Consider the following 18,924-nt stretch of genomic DNA (forward strand, 5'->3'; position numbering starts at 1 on the left):
TATTGCTTATAGTATCTGAGATATGGACTTGACCACCAAAACTTAACCTTGTTCACTGATCCATGAAATGAGGTCGAGGTCAAGTGAAAACTGTCTGACGGGCATGAGGACCTTGCAAGGTACGCACATACCAAATATAGTTATCCTATTAATTATAATAAGAGAGAATCTAACATTACAAAAAATCTTAACTTTTTTTTCAAGTAGTCACTGAACCATGAAAATGAGGTCAAGGACATTGGACATGTGACTGACGGAAACTTCGTAACATGAGGCATCCATATACAAAGTATGAAGCATCCAGACCTTCCACCTTCTAAAATATAAAGCTTTTAAGAAGTTAGCTAACGCCGCCGCCGCCGCCGCCGTAGCCGCCGCCGGATCACTATCCCTATGTCGAGCTTTCTGCGACAAAAGTCGCAGGCTCGACAAAAATGAAATATACTTATTTCATTAAATTACGGAATTATAGAAAGTTGTCAACGTGGTGGGATATCGTATCTATACATCTTTAATAATTGTTATAATTTGCCAAAAACTACTATTGGAATTTGTAAACATTGAACTGGTTCCGCATCTTGTCTAAATACGAAGCCACTTCCTCTTGAAGACCTGCGTAAGCGGGAATATTGGTATAACGGTATTTGGTTCCTGGAAGTCTTTGATCAAGGTTTTGGTTCAATATTCGGTAAGATGTAAAAAGATTAATAATAGCTATAATAGCTTAATATAGAACTTGAAATGCTATCGAATAGCTTAAGGTAAAATAGCTTTATATCGAAATGCATCCTGTACCTAGATAGCTTTGTTAACTTGAAGGTTTGTTTTGTTTTACGTTCTGCTCAGCTTGACAGCCAGATACGATATGCCGAAGTGCTAGTGCGACGCTGTATTTATACTTGACGGTGAAATACATGCGCGACTCACAGAACTGAAAATCTACTATAACTTTGAAATGCTAACGAAAACTCTGGCTCATGTCACGAAATGGCATTATAAATCCTTAAAATCGCGAAAGTTTGCCTTTATTTCCGAAAGATAAGTGACATATTAAATATAAACCTTAAAATTCCATACTCGTAGCCTTATCACCTACGTTTCTATCTGACATCATTGAAATCTCAAAATAGTTCCTTAACGGCGCTTCACAAAAACGTATTTAACGTAGCAATATCATATTATCCAGTATCCTAAACAATAAAAGGAAGGCCAGCAAGTAATTTGATTATATCTTAATAATACTTTTATGTATTATTATAACTTTATAAAGAAGTACCGTTACCCGGAAGTGACCAATCATTGGAATGGCAACTTCTAGTACGTAAACAAGCACTCGCCACGATGGAATTTAAAGGGAAAACTACCCCAACGATGTGTCAAATTACACTGAGACTGAAAAAGTAGGTAACAACAAACATGTTTTATAAACCCCTTACCCCCTGAAAGTGTGACATTAATGTAGACCCGTGAAAATTGTGATGGAAGTGCCTGTTCACTGACAGTTGAATTTTACCGCTATGCTAACTCGATAATTTGATAGACGTAATGTTAAATGTTATGTTATCTGATAAAAGTGGTACAAGTTATGAAAATATGTAATGTGATCTCCCCAAATTGAGTTTGCCAAAGTTGTCTTAGTGTATAACAAGAGTGCACACGCTGAAATGTCTCGCCTTCTTTACTAATCATTGATATTATGTTGATAGTCCTAAATATAAAGCTTTATTACAACTGTCACATAAACATAACATTAACCAAGTAAACTAAACATTGACCAATGAACCATGAAAATGAGGTCAAGGTCAGATGAACCATGCTAGGCAGGCATGTACAGCTAACAATTCTTCCATACAACAAATATAGTTGACCTATTGCTTATAGTTTAAGAAAAACAGACCAAAACACAAAAACTTAACACTGAGCAATGAACCTTGAAAATGAGGTCAAGGTCAAATAAAACCTGCGTGACTGCCAAATAGATCATAAAATATTTCCATACACCAAATATAGTTGAACTATTGCATACAGTATAAGAAAAACAGACCAAAACACAAAAACTTAACTATAACCACTGAACCATGAAAATGAGGTCAAGGTCAGATGACATCTGCCAGTTGGACATGTACACCTTACAGTCCTTCCATACACCGAATATACTAGACCTATTGCTTATAGTATCTGAGATATGGACTTGACCACCAAAACTTAACCTTGTTCACTGATCCATGAAATGAGGTCGAGGTCAAGTGAAAACTGTCTGATGGGCATGAGGACCTTGCAAGGTACGCACATACCAAATATAGTTGAACAATTGCACATAGTATTAGAAAAAAAGACCAAAACTCAAAAACTTAACTTTGACCACTGAACCATGAAAATGAGGTCAAGGTCAAATGACACCTGCCCGCTAGACATGTACACCTTACAATCATTCCATACACCAAATATAGTAGAACTATGGCATACAGTATAAGAAAAACAGACCAAAACACAAAAACTTAACTATAACCACTGAACCATGAAAATGAGGTCAAGGTCAGATGACACCTGCCAGTTGGACATGTACACCTTACAGTCCTTCCATACACCGAATATACTAGACCTATTGCTTATAGTATCTGAGATATGGACTTGACCACCAAAACTTAACCTTGTTCACTGATCCATGAAATGAGGTCGAGGTCAAGTGAAAACTGTCTGACGGGCATGAGGACCTTGCAAGGTACGCACATACCAAATATAGTTATCCTATTACTTATAATAAGAGAGAATCTAACATTACAAAAAATCTTAACTTTTTTTTCAAGTAGTCACTGAACCATGAAAATGAGGTCAAGGACATTGGACATGTGACTGACGGAAACTTCGTAACATGAGGCATCCATATACAAAGTATGAAGCATCCAGACCTTCCACCTTCTAAAATATAAAGCTTTTAAGAAGTTAGCTAACGCCGCCGCCGCCGGATCACTATCCCTATGTCGAGCTTTCTGCGACAAAAGTCGCAGGCTCGACAAAAATCATCTAAGACCGTTATTTTTCAGGTTTTCAGATATTGATCCCAATAAAATTTTGAAATATAAAATGTGTTGTTTCTTTGTGATAATTATCAATACCCATTTATAACAATATTATAGTCGCATAGTAAATCAGTAATATTTTCATGTAAGAATGGATTGTATAAAACAAATTATAGCAATATTGGAACATAATGACTACAAAAAAATTTCTGCACCAAGTTAGAGTACCAGCATGTCCTCTTTTTATCCAAAATATTGAATCGTTAACAAATTTCAGTAGTTTTCTTAACTCAGACTGACTCTGTTAATAAAATTTGTTGTCCACATCAACCAAAACTGACCATATAAGCACTTTAATTTGTAAATATATATAGCTGCATAGTAAATGAGTTATATCTCATGTAAGGATGGATTGTATAATACAGATGATAGCAATATTGGAATATATTGACTAAAAAAAAATTGTTCGCATCAATTAAGAGTGCCAGCATGTCCTTTTTTTATTCAAAATATTGAATCGTAAACAAATTTCAGTAGTTTTCATACCTCAGACTTGACTTGTATAACAAAATTATTTGTCTGCATCAACCAAAACTGACTATATTAGCACTTTATTATGTAAATATTAGAGTCGCATAGTAAATCAGTAATATTTTCATGTAAGGATGGATTGTATAAAACAAATTACAGCAATATTGGAACATAATGACTACAAAAAATTTTCTGCATCAATTTAGAGTACCAGCATGTCCTATTTTTATTCAAAATATTGAATCGTAAACAAATTCCAGTAGTTTTCATACCTCAAACTGACTTGTATCATAAAGTTATTTGTCCTCATCAACCAAAACTGACCATTATAGCACTTTATTATGTAAATCTATATAGCCCCATAGTAAATGAGTTATATTTTCATGTAAGGATGGATTGTATAATACAAATGATAGCAATATTGGGATGTAATGACTAAAAAATTTTGTTCTCATCAATTATGAGTGCCAGCATGTCCTCTTTTTATTCAAAATATTGAATCGTAAACAAATTTCAGTAGTTTTATACTTCAGACTGACTCGTAGAACAAAATTATTTGTCCTCATCAACCAAAACTGACTATATTTGCACTTTATTATGTAAATATCATAGTCGCATAGTAAATCAGTAATATTTTCATGTAAAGATGGATTGTATAAAACAAATTATAGTTATATTGGAACATAATGACTACAAAAAATTTTCTGCATCAATTTAGAGTACCAGCATGTCCTCTTTTTATTCAAAATATTGAATCGTAAACAAATTTCAGTAGTTTTCATACCTGAAACTGACTCGTATCATTAAGTTATTTGTCCGCATCAACCAAAACTGACCATATTAGCACTTTATCATGTAAATCTATATAGCTGCATAGTAAATGAGTTATATTTTCATATAAGCGTGGATTGTATAATACAAATGATAGCAATATTGGAACATAATGACTAAAAATTTTGTTCGCATCAATTTAGAGTGCCAGCATGTCCTCTTTTTGTTCAAAATATTGAATTGTAAACAAATTTCAGTAGTTTTCTTACCTCAGACTTGACTCGTATAACAAAATTATTTGTCTGCATCAACCAAAACTAACTATATTTGCACTTTATTATGTAAATATTATAGTCGCATAGTAAATCAGTAATATTTTCATGTAAGGATGGATTGTATAAAACAAATTATAGCAATATTGGAACATAATGACTACAAAAAATTTTCTGCATCAATTTAGAGTACCAGGATGTCCTCTTTTTATTCAAAATATTGAATCGTAAACAAATTTCAGTAGTTTTCATACCTCAAACTGACTTGTATCATAAAGTTATTTGCCTGCATCAACCAAAACTGACCATTATAGCACTTTATTATGTAAATCTATATAGCCCCATAGTAAATGAGTTATATTTTCATGTAAGGATAGATTGTATAATACAAATGATAGCAATATTGGGACATAATGACTAAAAAATTTTGTTCGCATCAATTATGAGTGCCAGCATGTCCTCTTTTTGTTCAAAATATTGAATTGTAAACAAATTTCAGTAGTTTTCATACCTCAGACTTGACTCATATAACAAAATTATTTGACTGCATCAACCAAAACTAACTATATTTGCACTTTATTATGTAAATATTATAGTCGCATAATAAATCAGTAATATTTTCATGTAAGGATGGATTGTATAAAACAAATTATAGCAATATTGGAACATAATGACTACAAAAAATTTTCTGCATCAATTTAGAGTACCAGCATGTCCTCTTTTTATTCAAAATATTGAATCGTAAACAAATTTCAGTAGTTTTCATACCTCAAACTGACTTGTATCATAAAGTTATTTGCCTGCATCAACCAAAACTGACCATTATAGCACTTTATTATGTAAATCTATATAGCCCCATAGTAAATGAGTTATATTTTCATGTAAGGATAGATTGTATAATACAAATGATAGCAATATTGGGACATAATGACTAAAAAATTTTGTTCGCATCAATTTAGAGTGCCAGCATGTCCTCTTTTTGTTCAAAATATTGAATTGTAAACAAATTTCAGTAGTTTTCATACCTCAGATTTGACTCGTATAACAAAATTATTTGTCTGCATCAACCAAAACTAACTATATTTGCACTTTATTATGTAAATATTATAGTCGCATAGTAAATCAGTAATATTTTCATGTAAGGATGGATTGTATAATACAAATGATAGCAATATTGGGACATAATGACTAAAAAATTTTGTTCGCATCAATTTAGAGTGCCAGCATGTCCTTTTTTTATTCAAAATATTGAACAAGTTAAACAAATTTCAGTAGTTTTCACACCTCAGACTGACTTGCATAACAAAATTATTTGTCTGCATCAACCAAAACTGACCATATTTGCATTTTATTATGTAAATCTTATAGTCACATAGTAAATCAGTTATATTTATATGTCAGCAGTTCGTGATGGTTTTTATTTTAAACAAAACTATTTAACGGCATCATTCAACACTCACATGACTGATTCATGTACTTTATAATGAAAACTATGAGAAGTTCTCTTCTAGGAACATTATACTATTATATGTAGATTGATTGATTTTGTTTGTAGCATAACGTCCAGTGGCAATATTTCATTCATGTTCAGATCAAGTATATTTTTCGGACGTCCCAAATATCCTTTATAATCGTTATGGATAAGTCTGTTTAAATTGACGAGATGGTACAAATGTACATACTTATACAACACTTTATCAATATCCCTTTCAATACACTGTACAATTTTGTTTGAACATTTGGCAAAACAGAAGCTTAAATCATGTAAATCCAATCAAACAAGGTGAATTACGATTAAAAATAATGTATTAAATATTAATGCATTGAGTTATACCTCATAGAATATAGGAATTGGAAGAGACAGTTAAAAATGGGGAATGAAGCAACGTAAACCATGATGTTTATATCCCATCATATACAAATATTTTTCCGATGTGTTGGATAACCTTTCTATCCGCCTCAGTATTTGTACATGTAACTTTTGAAAAGATAATATAGAAAATCTGCTAATCAGTAAAGTTATTGGAACTGATTTTTTATAATTGAATAAAATTAATATTTCGAATTAAAAGTGTTTTTGAATTGTTCTGGTTTGAAACACATATACGTAAAATATTAAGATAAAAGTCGTTTTAATAAAAAAAATGTACAAATGAACACGAAGTTTATTTCTTAATTTACACAATAAGTTAACGCAAAAAGTAAACGCACGTTTACTTTCAAGTGCACATAAAAATACACTTGTGAAATCTGTAGTAAACGCCCGTTTACTACTAAGTGCACGTAAAAATAAATTTGTGAAATCTGAAGTAAACACACAGAGTAAACGCCTGTTTACTCGGGTAGACATTAGAAATTTCCATTTTGACTGCGTTAACGTAATTATAGTAAATGCGAAAATTGAAGTTAACTAATGAAATATGTGCATGCGGCGTTAACTTGCGTTTACTTTATGTAATGCTTGGTCTGCACCCAACTGTATCTATTACAGGTTTCAAGATAAAAGGCAAAAACTTGGTAAAATTTGTCATTTAAGGGAAATAATTCCTGTAAGAATTTAAACTGCTCAACTTCTTGACTTGTCAGATTTTCTCTATCTACAGCTATTTTCAAGAAAATTGACATAACTTGCATTTTACCCCTATGTCCTTTTAGCCATGTCAGCCATATTGGTCGGCAGGCAGGGTCATCAGACATATTTTTTACTAGATACCCCAATAATGATTGTGGCCATGTTTTATTAAATTTGGCTAGTAGTTTTATAGAAGATTTTTGTAAAAGTTAAAGGATAATGACGACAAACAACAGACGACAGACACCATGCAAGTGATTGGAAAGCTCACACTGGCCCTTTGAGCCAGGTGAGCTAAAAAGGTTGGAAAACAGATGTTTTAAAGAAATTTGCTATATCCAAGGGTCACTACTACTGCAATCAAAGTGCTGGATAGCACCTCTGGGAAGTTTGCAACTGTAGATGTGTATTATTTCAAATATGTATTTAATCACAGCTTTGATGTTTTAAACTAAACCATTTTCTTTTCAGCAATTATCAAAAATCACTTTTTGTCATATGTTTGTCATATAAAATTTTGATATTCTCTATTGCAACCTTCAACTGTTGTTCTAAAATAATCAAATATACAATAAGCTCTGTTAATTTCTTTATGTGCCCATGCCATATCTAGTGCCTGTGATTTTATAGTATTTTTTTCCATTTGTAACTTGGCATAACCCTAACCATAACAGTAAAATGACGGCACCAAAATTCAAACTAGATCTTGGTTTTGTGGTTAAAAGTATTGTGTATAAGTTTCGTAACATTTGGTTGAGGCACACTAAAGTTAGAGCACAGAATTGAAAAAAAATTTGTATGTGTTCCGCGGAACCCAGTGTCTCGCCTTCTTTTGCTGTAAATCGCAGGCTCAACAAAAATGAGGAAAAAATAAATAAAAATATTCCTCTCTATACTATCTTTTGAGTCCATTTATAAGTAATATCAGAAGTCCATTACTAGACGAAGTGTGCAACCTGTGTTATATAGTAAGGCGATCATGATGTCCCCTTTATCAGTGGAAAGCACCATTGGTGGTCCCCTCAAATCTCGTTTTATAACTATGGAATCACAGGTAAAAATATTATCATCCAACAGATAGCTGTTAATTAGTCTCCATGAGCGTTTGATTAATTATCAGTATGTTGTAAATAAAGTGAGCCGACTTAGTGCGCGGTTGTTTCATATTGCCAGTTATTAAACTTCTTCATTTTAATTCAACATTTATAAAATTATATAAAATCATATAAAATTTTATACACGAATTCATTGGTACCATTTTTCATCGCGCAAAGCAAAATGAAAATTTTAAAATCTGCCGAGTCGGATTAAAAATGTATCGTTTATTTAAAAGATATACAGTTGTTTTTGCCAAAATATAGTCATAATTGACTCTTTTTTTTAAATGGAACGTTGTGTTAACGAATTATGTCTCGGTTATTTTCGGCTTCAAGGAAGCTATATGCAGTGATGTATAAGCTTCTACCGAAATACAATAATATCCGACCATTTATTGTAAATAGCAAAATCAATGAAAAGCAAATTGAAATTAAGAAATATATGCATTATAGGGACAGAAGAATTCGGTCTACTAATACTCCAGTGTTACTTGTACTGAATATGGATACACAATTTTCCGATCTAATTTTTCCTTGTCAACTTTTTAATGACAATTTTTTAACTATAAAACTAAAGGTTTATTGTACTAAGAAGTGAGCTTTTTTTCGTTTGACAATTTTTCTACGGTTATAGTCCCAGGGTTATAATTGTACATAGTTTTTAAATTGATAAATTATACAAACATTTTTATCGTTTAATGTTGAAACCATCATAATGACTCATGACACTGATATATTATGGTATCTATAGGATCTGTTATTCATTAACACGTCGATGGTCAAACATTATTTTCAACTGTGTGCTAATTAAGTTATAGGGTGTTTTGCATAAATTATCTCTACCCAGAATGCATCATTAAAAATTTGGCAATTGATTTTTGTTACTATTAATAGCAATCTCGCTCAAATCCCGTTTCAATCACAGTTGGAAGTACGGGGACAAGGTGATCGCCATACTATATAGTGGGTTGCACACTTCGTCTAGTAATGGACTTCTGGTAATATACTGAAACTAGAGGCTCTCAAGAGCCTGTGTCGCTCACCTGTATTAACTGATGCTTTTGAACTCATGTAAAATAAGGTTAAAATCATAATTAATAGTATTAGATATTAGATATTATAATGATATCTAAGATAATAACAAAAAACTGCAACATTTCTGTAAAATTACTAACTCAGGGGCAGCAACCCAACAACGGGCTGTCGGATTCATCTGAAAATTTCAGGGTAGATAAATCTAAATCTGATGAACATTTTTGCCACCTGTCAGATTTGCTCTAAATGCTTTAGTTTCAGAGATATAAACCAAAAACTGCATTTTACCTCTATGTTCTATTTTTAACCAAGTCCGCCATGATGGTTGGAAGGCGGGGTCATTGGAAAAAATTTTGTAACTAGATACCCTAATAATGATTATGGTCAAGTATGGTTAAATTTGTCTCAGTAGTTTCAGAGAAGAAGATTTTTGTAAAAGATCACAAAAATTTACGAAAAATTGTTAAAAACTGACTATAAAGGGCAATAACTCCTAAAGGGGTAGACTGACAATTTTGGTCATGACGACTTATTTGTAGATCTTACTTTGCTGAACATTATTGTTGTTTACAGTTTATCTCTATCTATAATAATATTCAAGATAATAACCAAAACTGCAAAATTTCCTTAAAATTACCAATTCAGGGGCAGCAACCCAACAACTGGTTGTCACATTTGTCTGAAAATTTCGGGGTAGATAGATCTTGACCTGATAATCAGTTTTACTCATGTCAGATTTACTCTAAATGCTTTGGTTTCAGAGATATAAGCCAAAATCTACATTTTACCCCTATGTTCTATTTTTAGCCATAGCGGCCATCTTGGTTGGTTGGCGGGGTCATCGGACACATTTTTTAAACTAGATACCCTAATGATGATTGTGGTCAAGTTTGGTTAAATGTGGCTCAGTGGTTTCAGAGGAGAAGATTTTTTTAAAAAGCTAACGACGACGGACGACGGACGCCAAGTGATAAGAAAAGCTCACTTGGCCCTTCGGGCCAGGTGAGCTAAAAATGGAATTTTTTTTTTTACAAAATTTACTTCTGGATACTATCGTATATGATCATAAACAAGCTTCTGTCCAAGTTTGGTAGAAATCCAAGATAGTTTAAGAAAGTTATTAAAATTTCAAAAACTTTAACCACAAAGTGAATATTTGTGGACGCCGCCGACTCAATGTAGGATCGCTATGTCTCGCTTTTTCTACAAAAGTCGAAGGCTCGAAAACAAGCACAATTTTAAAATTTGTAAAGGGGCATAACTCTAGCACAGTAAAGCTGACACCACCAAAACTCAAATTTAATCAGCGTTTTGTGATAATGAGCATTGTGTATAAGTTTCATAACATTTGGTTGAGACAAACTAAAGATCGTAAACAAAAAATTCAAGCAACTTTTCCATTTGTTAAGGAGCATAACTCTAGTATTGTAAAATCGACACCACCAAAATTCAACTTGACCTGACTGTGTTTTGTGGAAATAAGCATTGCGTAAAAGTTTCATACAATTTGGTTAAGGAAAACTTAAGTTAGAGAACAGAAACCAATTTTTGGATGTACGGACGTATGTACAAGTAAGGGACGTACTTACTTACAGAAGAAAAAGGGTAAAACTTAATACGGTGGGAACATAACAATAGCAGTATGACGACAGGAATAAAAAGTTAATTCACACTAGATTCATAGAGGTGCTTATAACCCTGTAACACATTTTATAGTTGATGCTGTGAAATTTTGCATTGAGACAATAACATTTGAGATTTTTGGTGCATCATAATTATTTGGACTAGCACTAAGAGTCATTTTGCTATTACATGGACAGATCATTTAATCATGTAAATAATTGCTACAGCACTTGTCTTGATACACTAGCTGAGTTATTTTAAGTAGAAGCTGACTTGTCTGCCTTATCCTTGTAACGATTTGTATACAAATGTAATTGCTAATCGTAACACTGAGGAGGCTGTGATATGTACTAACTGTTGTCGAGTCAATGTTTTTAACTGTCAGTTTGATCCACGTGACTTGGCATGCTGGACGTGTGAAGGTCCTTAAATCCACATTGGAATGTGAAATAGCTAGTATTTAAATAGCAGAATTTAAAACTTTTCAATTGTTTTAAGCATCAAAACCTTCCAATCGATGTTTTGACAAAAACCTGCACTTTTCTATCATAGCTGGAATTTACCTTTACTGAATACTCAGCCTTGGCGTGCGACATAAGCCATATGATTATCGATTATTTCTGTCACCTGTGTATAATTGTTCAATCAAACTTTTATCACTTGTCAATTATCCGACGGCTTGGTCAAAATATACACATGTTGCATTCAATGTCAGTCGATACACTCGGGCTTTTACTTTATATTTAATAATAGACATTTGTAAATATCGTACGTAGTAAAAATTGCGCGGGAAAATGTTCACTCATGAAATATTCATGAATTAAGCGATGTCTCGCATAAATTTCTTTTGATTTTCTCTTCAGCGCATGGAAAATCCGCGAAGTAGTGTTTGTGATACTCATTTTCAAATTTTCAAAATGAAGTTAAATTCAGCTGAATTGTCGGTTATTATTCATTCCTTTTCTATTCAAGCTGTAATCTTTTCAAAAGAACTCTAAATTTCAAAAGCATCTTCCTAGAATCAGTATTCAAATACTAGTACTACATTATCTTGGAGCAGAACATTTGCGATAGTCTGTCTCCGGAAGTTTGAGGCCGACGCCTTACGAAAGTATTGCTATAGCAAACTTCCCAAAAACTGCTCATTAGGGACAAATCTAAAATTCAATCTATAACTGCTTATACTATCAATAGATGGAAGTACATGTATCACTGAAAAAATTGCAGACAACTGACATGACAGACCGAGGGATAGATGGACAAACTGAGTGCAAACCTAGAGTCCCCTTTGGCTTCACCATGGCCAGCAAACTGCAAAATTGAGATATTTCTGTTAGACAGAAATGTACACCTTGCAGTTATTTAAAAGACAAAATATTGTTGAAAATTTAGAAATTGTTATTTGCATGTATCTATTAACATTGGACAAACACAGGAGATTAATTGTTGCAACATACAACATATGCTATTTACATTATAAAGGTAAGGTTTATTTAAGAAATAATTCATGGCAGCCGTATATTTGTTTTCATTTAACCATGGGTTGGGCATTTATATTCGATTATTCTATCCCGAGCGACAGTTAAATGAAAACAAATCTACGGCTGCCATGAATTATTTCGATTGTAATAGGACAAATTCTGTAATTTTGTCAACCATGAAAGCCCTATATACACGATGCTGTTTTGGCTGTTCCTTACCACACTTATAATAATATTAATGATATGATATTATTCAATTATAAATGAAAAAACTCATATTCTTTACCTAAATTTGTTCTTCTTGTGTTATTTTACAACATTCCGAGCTCGAGGCATACAAGAAGCTTTAAAACGCCTGGTATTTACATTTGACGCCAGAAGCATACATATGATGTCACCTTGTTTAGTTGCCAAAGACATTAACATAATTTTTGCGGAATTTTCTTTTTATGACATTTTACATCGAAATAATAACAGAAATGGACCGATTTGTTTATTTTGCATCAGAATAGAGATAACCGTATTGTATTGGAAGCTTGGCCTACGTAAAACTTGGGATTTACTGTCAAAAATTGCGTTAACCTGGTCGTATAGATAAGATGGGAGTAACGCGGAACAGCCAATTTTGTGTATCTATGCGTCTGCGCTAAAAGTAGATATACTGTGATTATACTGGTTGACGATATATAGGTCGTCATAATAGAATTCCTTTTGAAACCTTTCCATCACAATTTTAGCAAAAAAAATAAAAACATTGGAAAAACTAAAACAAATGTCTCGCCTTATCTCTAAAAGTCACTGTAGTTAAGGAAAGGACCAACAAACACATTCTAGTAAAAGAAACGAATATAATGGCCCAGGCCATATGAAAATAATAACAAATCTATCATTCTATGGCTTGCATGAATTATTTTGATTTTAATAGGTCAAATAAGGTAATTTAAACTAGAGGCTCTCAAGAGCCTGTGTCGCTCACCTGTATTTACTGATGCTTTGGAAATCATGTAAAATAAGGTTAAAATCATAATTAATAGTATTAGATATTAGATATTATAATGATATCTAAGATAACAAAAAACTGCAAAATTTCTGTAAAATTACTAACTCAGGGGCAGCAACCCAACAACAGGTTGTCGGATTCGTCTGAAAATTTCAGGGCAGATAATTCTAAATCTGATGAACATTTTTGCCACCTGTCAGATTTGCTCTAAATGCTTTAGTTTCAGAGATATAAACCAAAAACTGCATTTTACCCCTATGTTCTATTTTTAACCAAGTTGGCCATGATGGTTGGAAGGCGGGGTCATCGGACAAATTTTTTAAACTAGATACCCTAATAATGATTATGGCCAAGTATGGTTAAATTTGTCTCAGTAGTTTCAGAGAAGAAGATTTTTGTAAAAGATTACAAAAATTTACGAAAAATTGTTAAATATTGACTATTAAGGGCAATAACTCCTAAAGTGGTCGACTGACAATTTTGGTCATGACGACTTATTTGTAGATCTTACTTTGCTGAACATTATTGCTGTTTACAGTTTATCTCTATCTATAATAATATTCAAGATAATAACCAAAAACTGCAAAATTTCCTTAAAATTACCAATTCAGGGGCAGCAACCCAACAACAGGTTGTCAGATTTGTCTGAAAATTTCGGGGCAGATAGATCTTGACCTGATAATCAGTTTTACCTATGTCAGATTTACTCTAAATGCTTTGGTTTCAGAGATATAAGCCAAAATCTACATTTTACCCCTATGTTCTATTTTTAGCCATGGTGGCCATCTTTGTTGGTTGGCGGGTCATCAGACACATTTTTTTAAACTAGATACCCTAATGAAGATTGTGGCCAAGTTTGGTTAAATTTGGCCCAGTGGTTTCAGAGGAGAAGATTTTTGTAAAAGCTAACGACGACGACGGACGACGGACGCCAAGTGATGAGAAAAGCTCACTTGGCACTTCGGGCCAGGTGAGCCAAAAAACAACACCTACCTAAAAACTTCATTATAATTTCAATATTGTCAGAATTTGGAGCATACACGTAACAGAATAACTTTCAGCTTGAGAGTTTTCATTCTTATGACCTCATGTTTTGACATGAGATAACTGCGCCAAGATCATTCATGGAATATAGCGGTTTTTATTTTATTTTGATTTGAAACATTTTCCATGCTTTAATGCATTTATTCTTTATTTAAGCATTTGAATAGGAATAATGGTTCTGTAGTTTTAATTTCAATTTAAATTTTAACACAGCAAAATCGACAGTGTTTGCACATAGGTTACTCTACATGTGTGTGGATTTACGTAGGAGGTAAATTGAACAGCTGGTCATATATATATCTCTGAGTCTGCGCTAGGTAAAGATATGGTGAGGAGTTTTCAAGCTGTTGTTTACAAAGGGAAAGAACCACTTGATCAGAATTATCTTTTAATGATATGGCGGGTTGGAGTATGATATTTACCCTAGGGGCTCTTTTCACAAAAATCTTACGACTAAAATTGATCTCAAGTTATATTGAAATGTTCATGACTTACAAGAGTTTTTACTCGTAAGATTTTTTGTGAAATCAGTCACAGAGCTCTAGAAAAGAATTTACAAATTGGGGTTTTATTCTACAATATTTAATTTATATAATAGAGTGAGAAAAAAACAATTTCCATAATCTATTCCAGTTTTCCATCCAGGCAAAGATTGTTAAGGGTTTTTCATCACCAAGCCCCTGAAAACAGGTTTATTCCTGAATGTATTGGTTGTTTTTATTTTTCATCCTCAAGTTATTGAACAGAGACATGTTTATTATTTCTGCAGCAAATCAAGATCGGGTCATCCCCTGTTATCCTGAATAAATTTCATCCAAGTATGTATGTGATAGTTGCTTTATTTGATTTATACACAGATGAACAAGTCTTTATTTTAACCTGTGTCTGGTTTGTTTAACATTCCTGCCAGTTTTGTATTTGAAATATCACATGACACAGTAAATAATGTTGCATAGTAAAAACAATCCAGTGCAAGCAAGGTGAAGAAATAGATAATGTCATATACACATGTACATGTACTGCACCATCCTGGATGGTCTGGATGCATACAGTAAAAGTTATATTGCATAGTATAATTATAAGTAGTGCTACAGCTAGAAAAGGAAAGTGACATGGCATCAGTAGGGGGCAGGGCACTTGTTAATCTTAGGGGTTTATTTTTTCTTTTTTGCCTAGTTTTTGTATGCATCTATAATACATTTACCTACTGACCAGATCATACTTATAAAAAAATATTTGGAATGAAACTTTAAAACAAAATAAAAATAGGCAAAAATTTAAATAAAACAAGAAATGATTGTAACAGGATGCTGTTACGAAGTCTCCCAAACGAAGCTCCCATAATTCCTAATTCCCAGGGTCGCCTGACATTGGGAAAGTCCAGTGAAAATTGGTTTGGTCCAGTAAAGTTATATGCATTAGTGATGCCTGGGGACTAACCCTGTATATTCAAATCATCTTGGCATGACAAACCAGAATATATATGGTTTAGGGGTGGGGATCTCAACCATTTACAAGATACAAGAACATTGGGGGTGGGGGGAACCCCTGGGGACTGACCCTATACGTCATTCAAATGTTCGAGACATGACGAACAGGAATATATATGGTTTAGGGGTGGGGATCTCGACCATTTACAAGATATTAGAACTTTCTCAAATGGCATGGGGTTGGGATGACCCCTGGGAACTAACCCTGTATATCATTCAAACCATCTTCGCATGACAAACCAGAATATATATGGTTTAGGGGTGGGGATCTCGATTGTTTACAAGATACTAGAACATTGGAGGTGGGGGGAACCCCTGGGGACTGACCCTATACGTCATTCAAATGTTCGAGACATGACGAACAGGAATATATATGGTATAGGGGTGGGGATCTCGACCATTTACAAGATATTAGAACATTCTCAAATGGTAGGGGGTTGGGATGACCCCTGGGAACTAACCCTGTATATCATTCAAACCATCTTCGCATGACAAACCAGAATATATATGGTTTAGGGGTGGGGATCTCGACCGTTTACAAGATACTAGAACATTGGGGGTGGGGGAACCCCTTGGGACTGACCCTATACGTCATTCAAATGTTTGAGACATGACGAACAGGAATATATATGGTTTAGGGGTTGGGATCTCGACCATTTACAAGATATTAGAACTTTCTCAAATGGCAGGGGGTCGGGATGACCCCTGGGGACTAACCCTGTATATCATTCAAACCATCTTTGCATGACAAACCAGAATATATATGGTTTAGGGGTGGGGATCCTTACCACTTACAAGATATTAGAACTTTCTTAAATGGCAGGGGGTGGGGATGACCCCTGGGGACTAACCCTGTATTTCATTTGATGTGCTTTATCATGACAAACCAGGATATATATGGTTTAGGGGTGGGGATCTCGACCATTTACAAGATATTAGAACTTTCTCAAATGGCAGGGGGTAGGGATGACCCCTGGGGACTAACCTTGTATATCATTCAAACCATCTTTGCATGACAAACCAGAATATATATGGTTTAGGGGTGGGGATCCTGACCACTTACAAGGTATTAGAACTTTCTTAAAAGGGGGTGGGGGTGACCCCTGGGGACTAACCCTGTATTTCATTTAATGTGCTTTATCATTTAGAACATTTTCAATTAAAAAAGATTGTGTCTATCACAAACGGTTTTCAATTTATAATTTAAAAAATAAAATCCCATAGGGTTCTATAGTAAAACCCTCCTTTCTTTTTGCCCCTCAAAGTACCCCTTTATAAACCCTATTGCACAAACAAAACCCTGATTGCACCACTAGACATGTTAGTCTAACATATTGTGAAACCCTAAGTTAATCTGACAAGCGGTTTTGGAGAACGGGTGCGGACAAGTTCAATTTTAAAAGCGGCGGAAGAGGAAGAGGAAGAGGAATAATAATAATAATAATAAGAAGAACTGAGCAAAAACAATAAGTCTTCCCAAACTTCGTTTGGGAGACTTAATTAAAATACGATTTCTGTAGTTTTATATTTTTCTTTTTTGAAACGATTATATAATTTGCTACATGTAGTTGATTGACACAAACTGTCATATTCCTAAACGGAAGATTTTATACACATAGAAGAAGAAGTATACTTAACAACAAAATTATTTTCATTTACCTGAGTGTGTATAATATGACGCAGGTTTCTTCAAAAGTGATGATTTTCTAAAAATTGTGTGACATTTCACAGTGATATCATACTTTAACTTTGTTTAAACCTGTTTATTTACTTTTGAATTTAATTATTTATCCCTTGTAATTTTTTATTAACTGTGTATTTGCATTCAGGTGTCACAGGTCAAATTTATTCGTTCATTGTGTGTTAATTTACGTTTTTTTGATTGAGTAAAGCCTTCCAATTGATATTTTATAGTGTGTTTTTCTATGTTGTGATGTTATACCATTGTTTCAGAAAAGGGAGAAGGTTTGGAACCATTAAAACGTTTAATCCCGCTGCAAATGTTTGCAACTGTCCTAAGTCAGGAATCTGATTACAGTAGTTGACGTCTGTTTATGTAGTTCATAGTTCATACGTGTTTCTTGTTTCTCGTTTTTATATAGATTAGACCGTTGGTTTTTCCGTTTGAATGGTTTTACACTAGTAATTTTTTGGGGCCAAGACATTGATATAAACCTATGATATAAGTTTCATAAAAATCTGGGCAAGAATTATACATGTGAGAGTGCTAACAAGACCGGACGGACGGAGGGAGGGACATACAGACGGACGCCCGGTATTTCTATGTCCCCCGCAAACGCGTTGTGCAGGGGACAAAAAAATACATAATTGAATGAACTCTAATGATATAACCCAAATTTGTTCACAGTTCATTTGTGCATATGAACAAAGACATGAGAATTCTTGGATAAATCAGTGTGTACGGTATTAATTTAGTAGCTAACTTGGCAAAATCCAGGGTGTTTGGTGAGGTTAATGCCTTTAGAAAAGTTGGAACAAAATAGGCAATTTTAACCCTTTTATTTTTTCATTAGCTGTCTGTCTTTTAAAAATTTTATTTGAGGAGAGCAGATTTGGTAAGATTATATGTCAACATTAGATATTCTTTTGAAATATGAAAACAGCATCAATACCAATCTAAGATGGCTCTGCAGCTTACACTTGGGAGAGTCTTGAGTGCATTTTAAAAAAAAAACAATGGAATTTTAGAAATCTTTTTTTAATAGATATAAGAAGATGTGGTATGAGTGTTGTTTTGTGTATACCGGTAAAATATTTACAATTTATTCACTTACATCATGACCAATATTCAAATTAAAAGATATTTGGTAGAGTGAAATGTTATGACACAAAAACAAAGAAAAACCAACTGAAGATAATTGAATACTCTTCAATGTATAAATGTAAAATCAAACATATATTACAGTTGATCTTTAAATGCAAGCACCATAACGGTGAGTAAGAGATATATACATATTTATTCATAAG

At 33.4% G+C, this 18,924-nt stretch overlaps 1 protein-coding gene and 1 long non-coding RNA gene across 6 annotated transcripts in view; one reads left to right on the plus strand and one right to left on the minus strand.

The window, feature by feature from the left end:
• LOC127702813 (S-adenosylmethionine mitochondrial carrier protein-like) overlaps positions 1-18,924 on the minus strand; it is a 167,108-nt gene that overhangs the window by 43,086 nt on the left and 105,098 nt on the right. The gene's annotated exons all lie outside the window — the stretch shown is intronic.
• Positions 58-2,715, plus strand: LOC127703419 (uncharacterized). Its single transcript, XR_007982985.1, has 3 exons — positions 58-72; positions 1,943-2,089; positions 2,530-2,715. It is a non-coding gene; the product is annotated as an uncharacterized LOC127703419 (long non-coding RNA).

This window comes from Mytilus californianus, unplaced genomic scaffold, assembly GCF_021869535.1.
Source record: "Mytilus californianus isolate M0D057914Y unplaced genomic scaffold, xbMytCali1.0.p SCAF_1, whole genome shotgun sequence".
Lineage (NCBI taxonomy): Eukaryota > Metazoa > Mollusca > Bivalvia > Mytilida > Mytilidae > Mytilus > Mytilus californianus.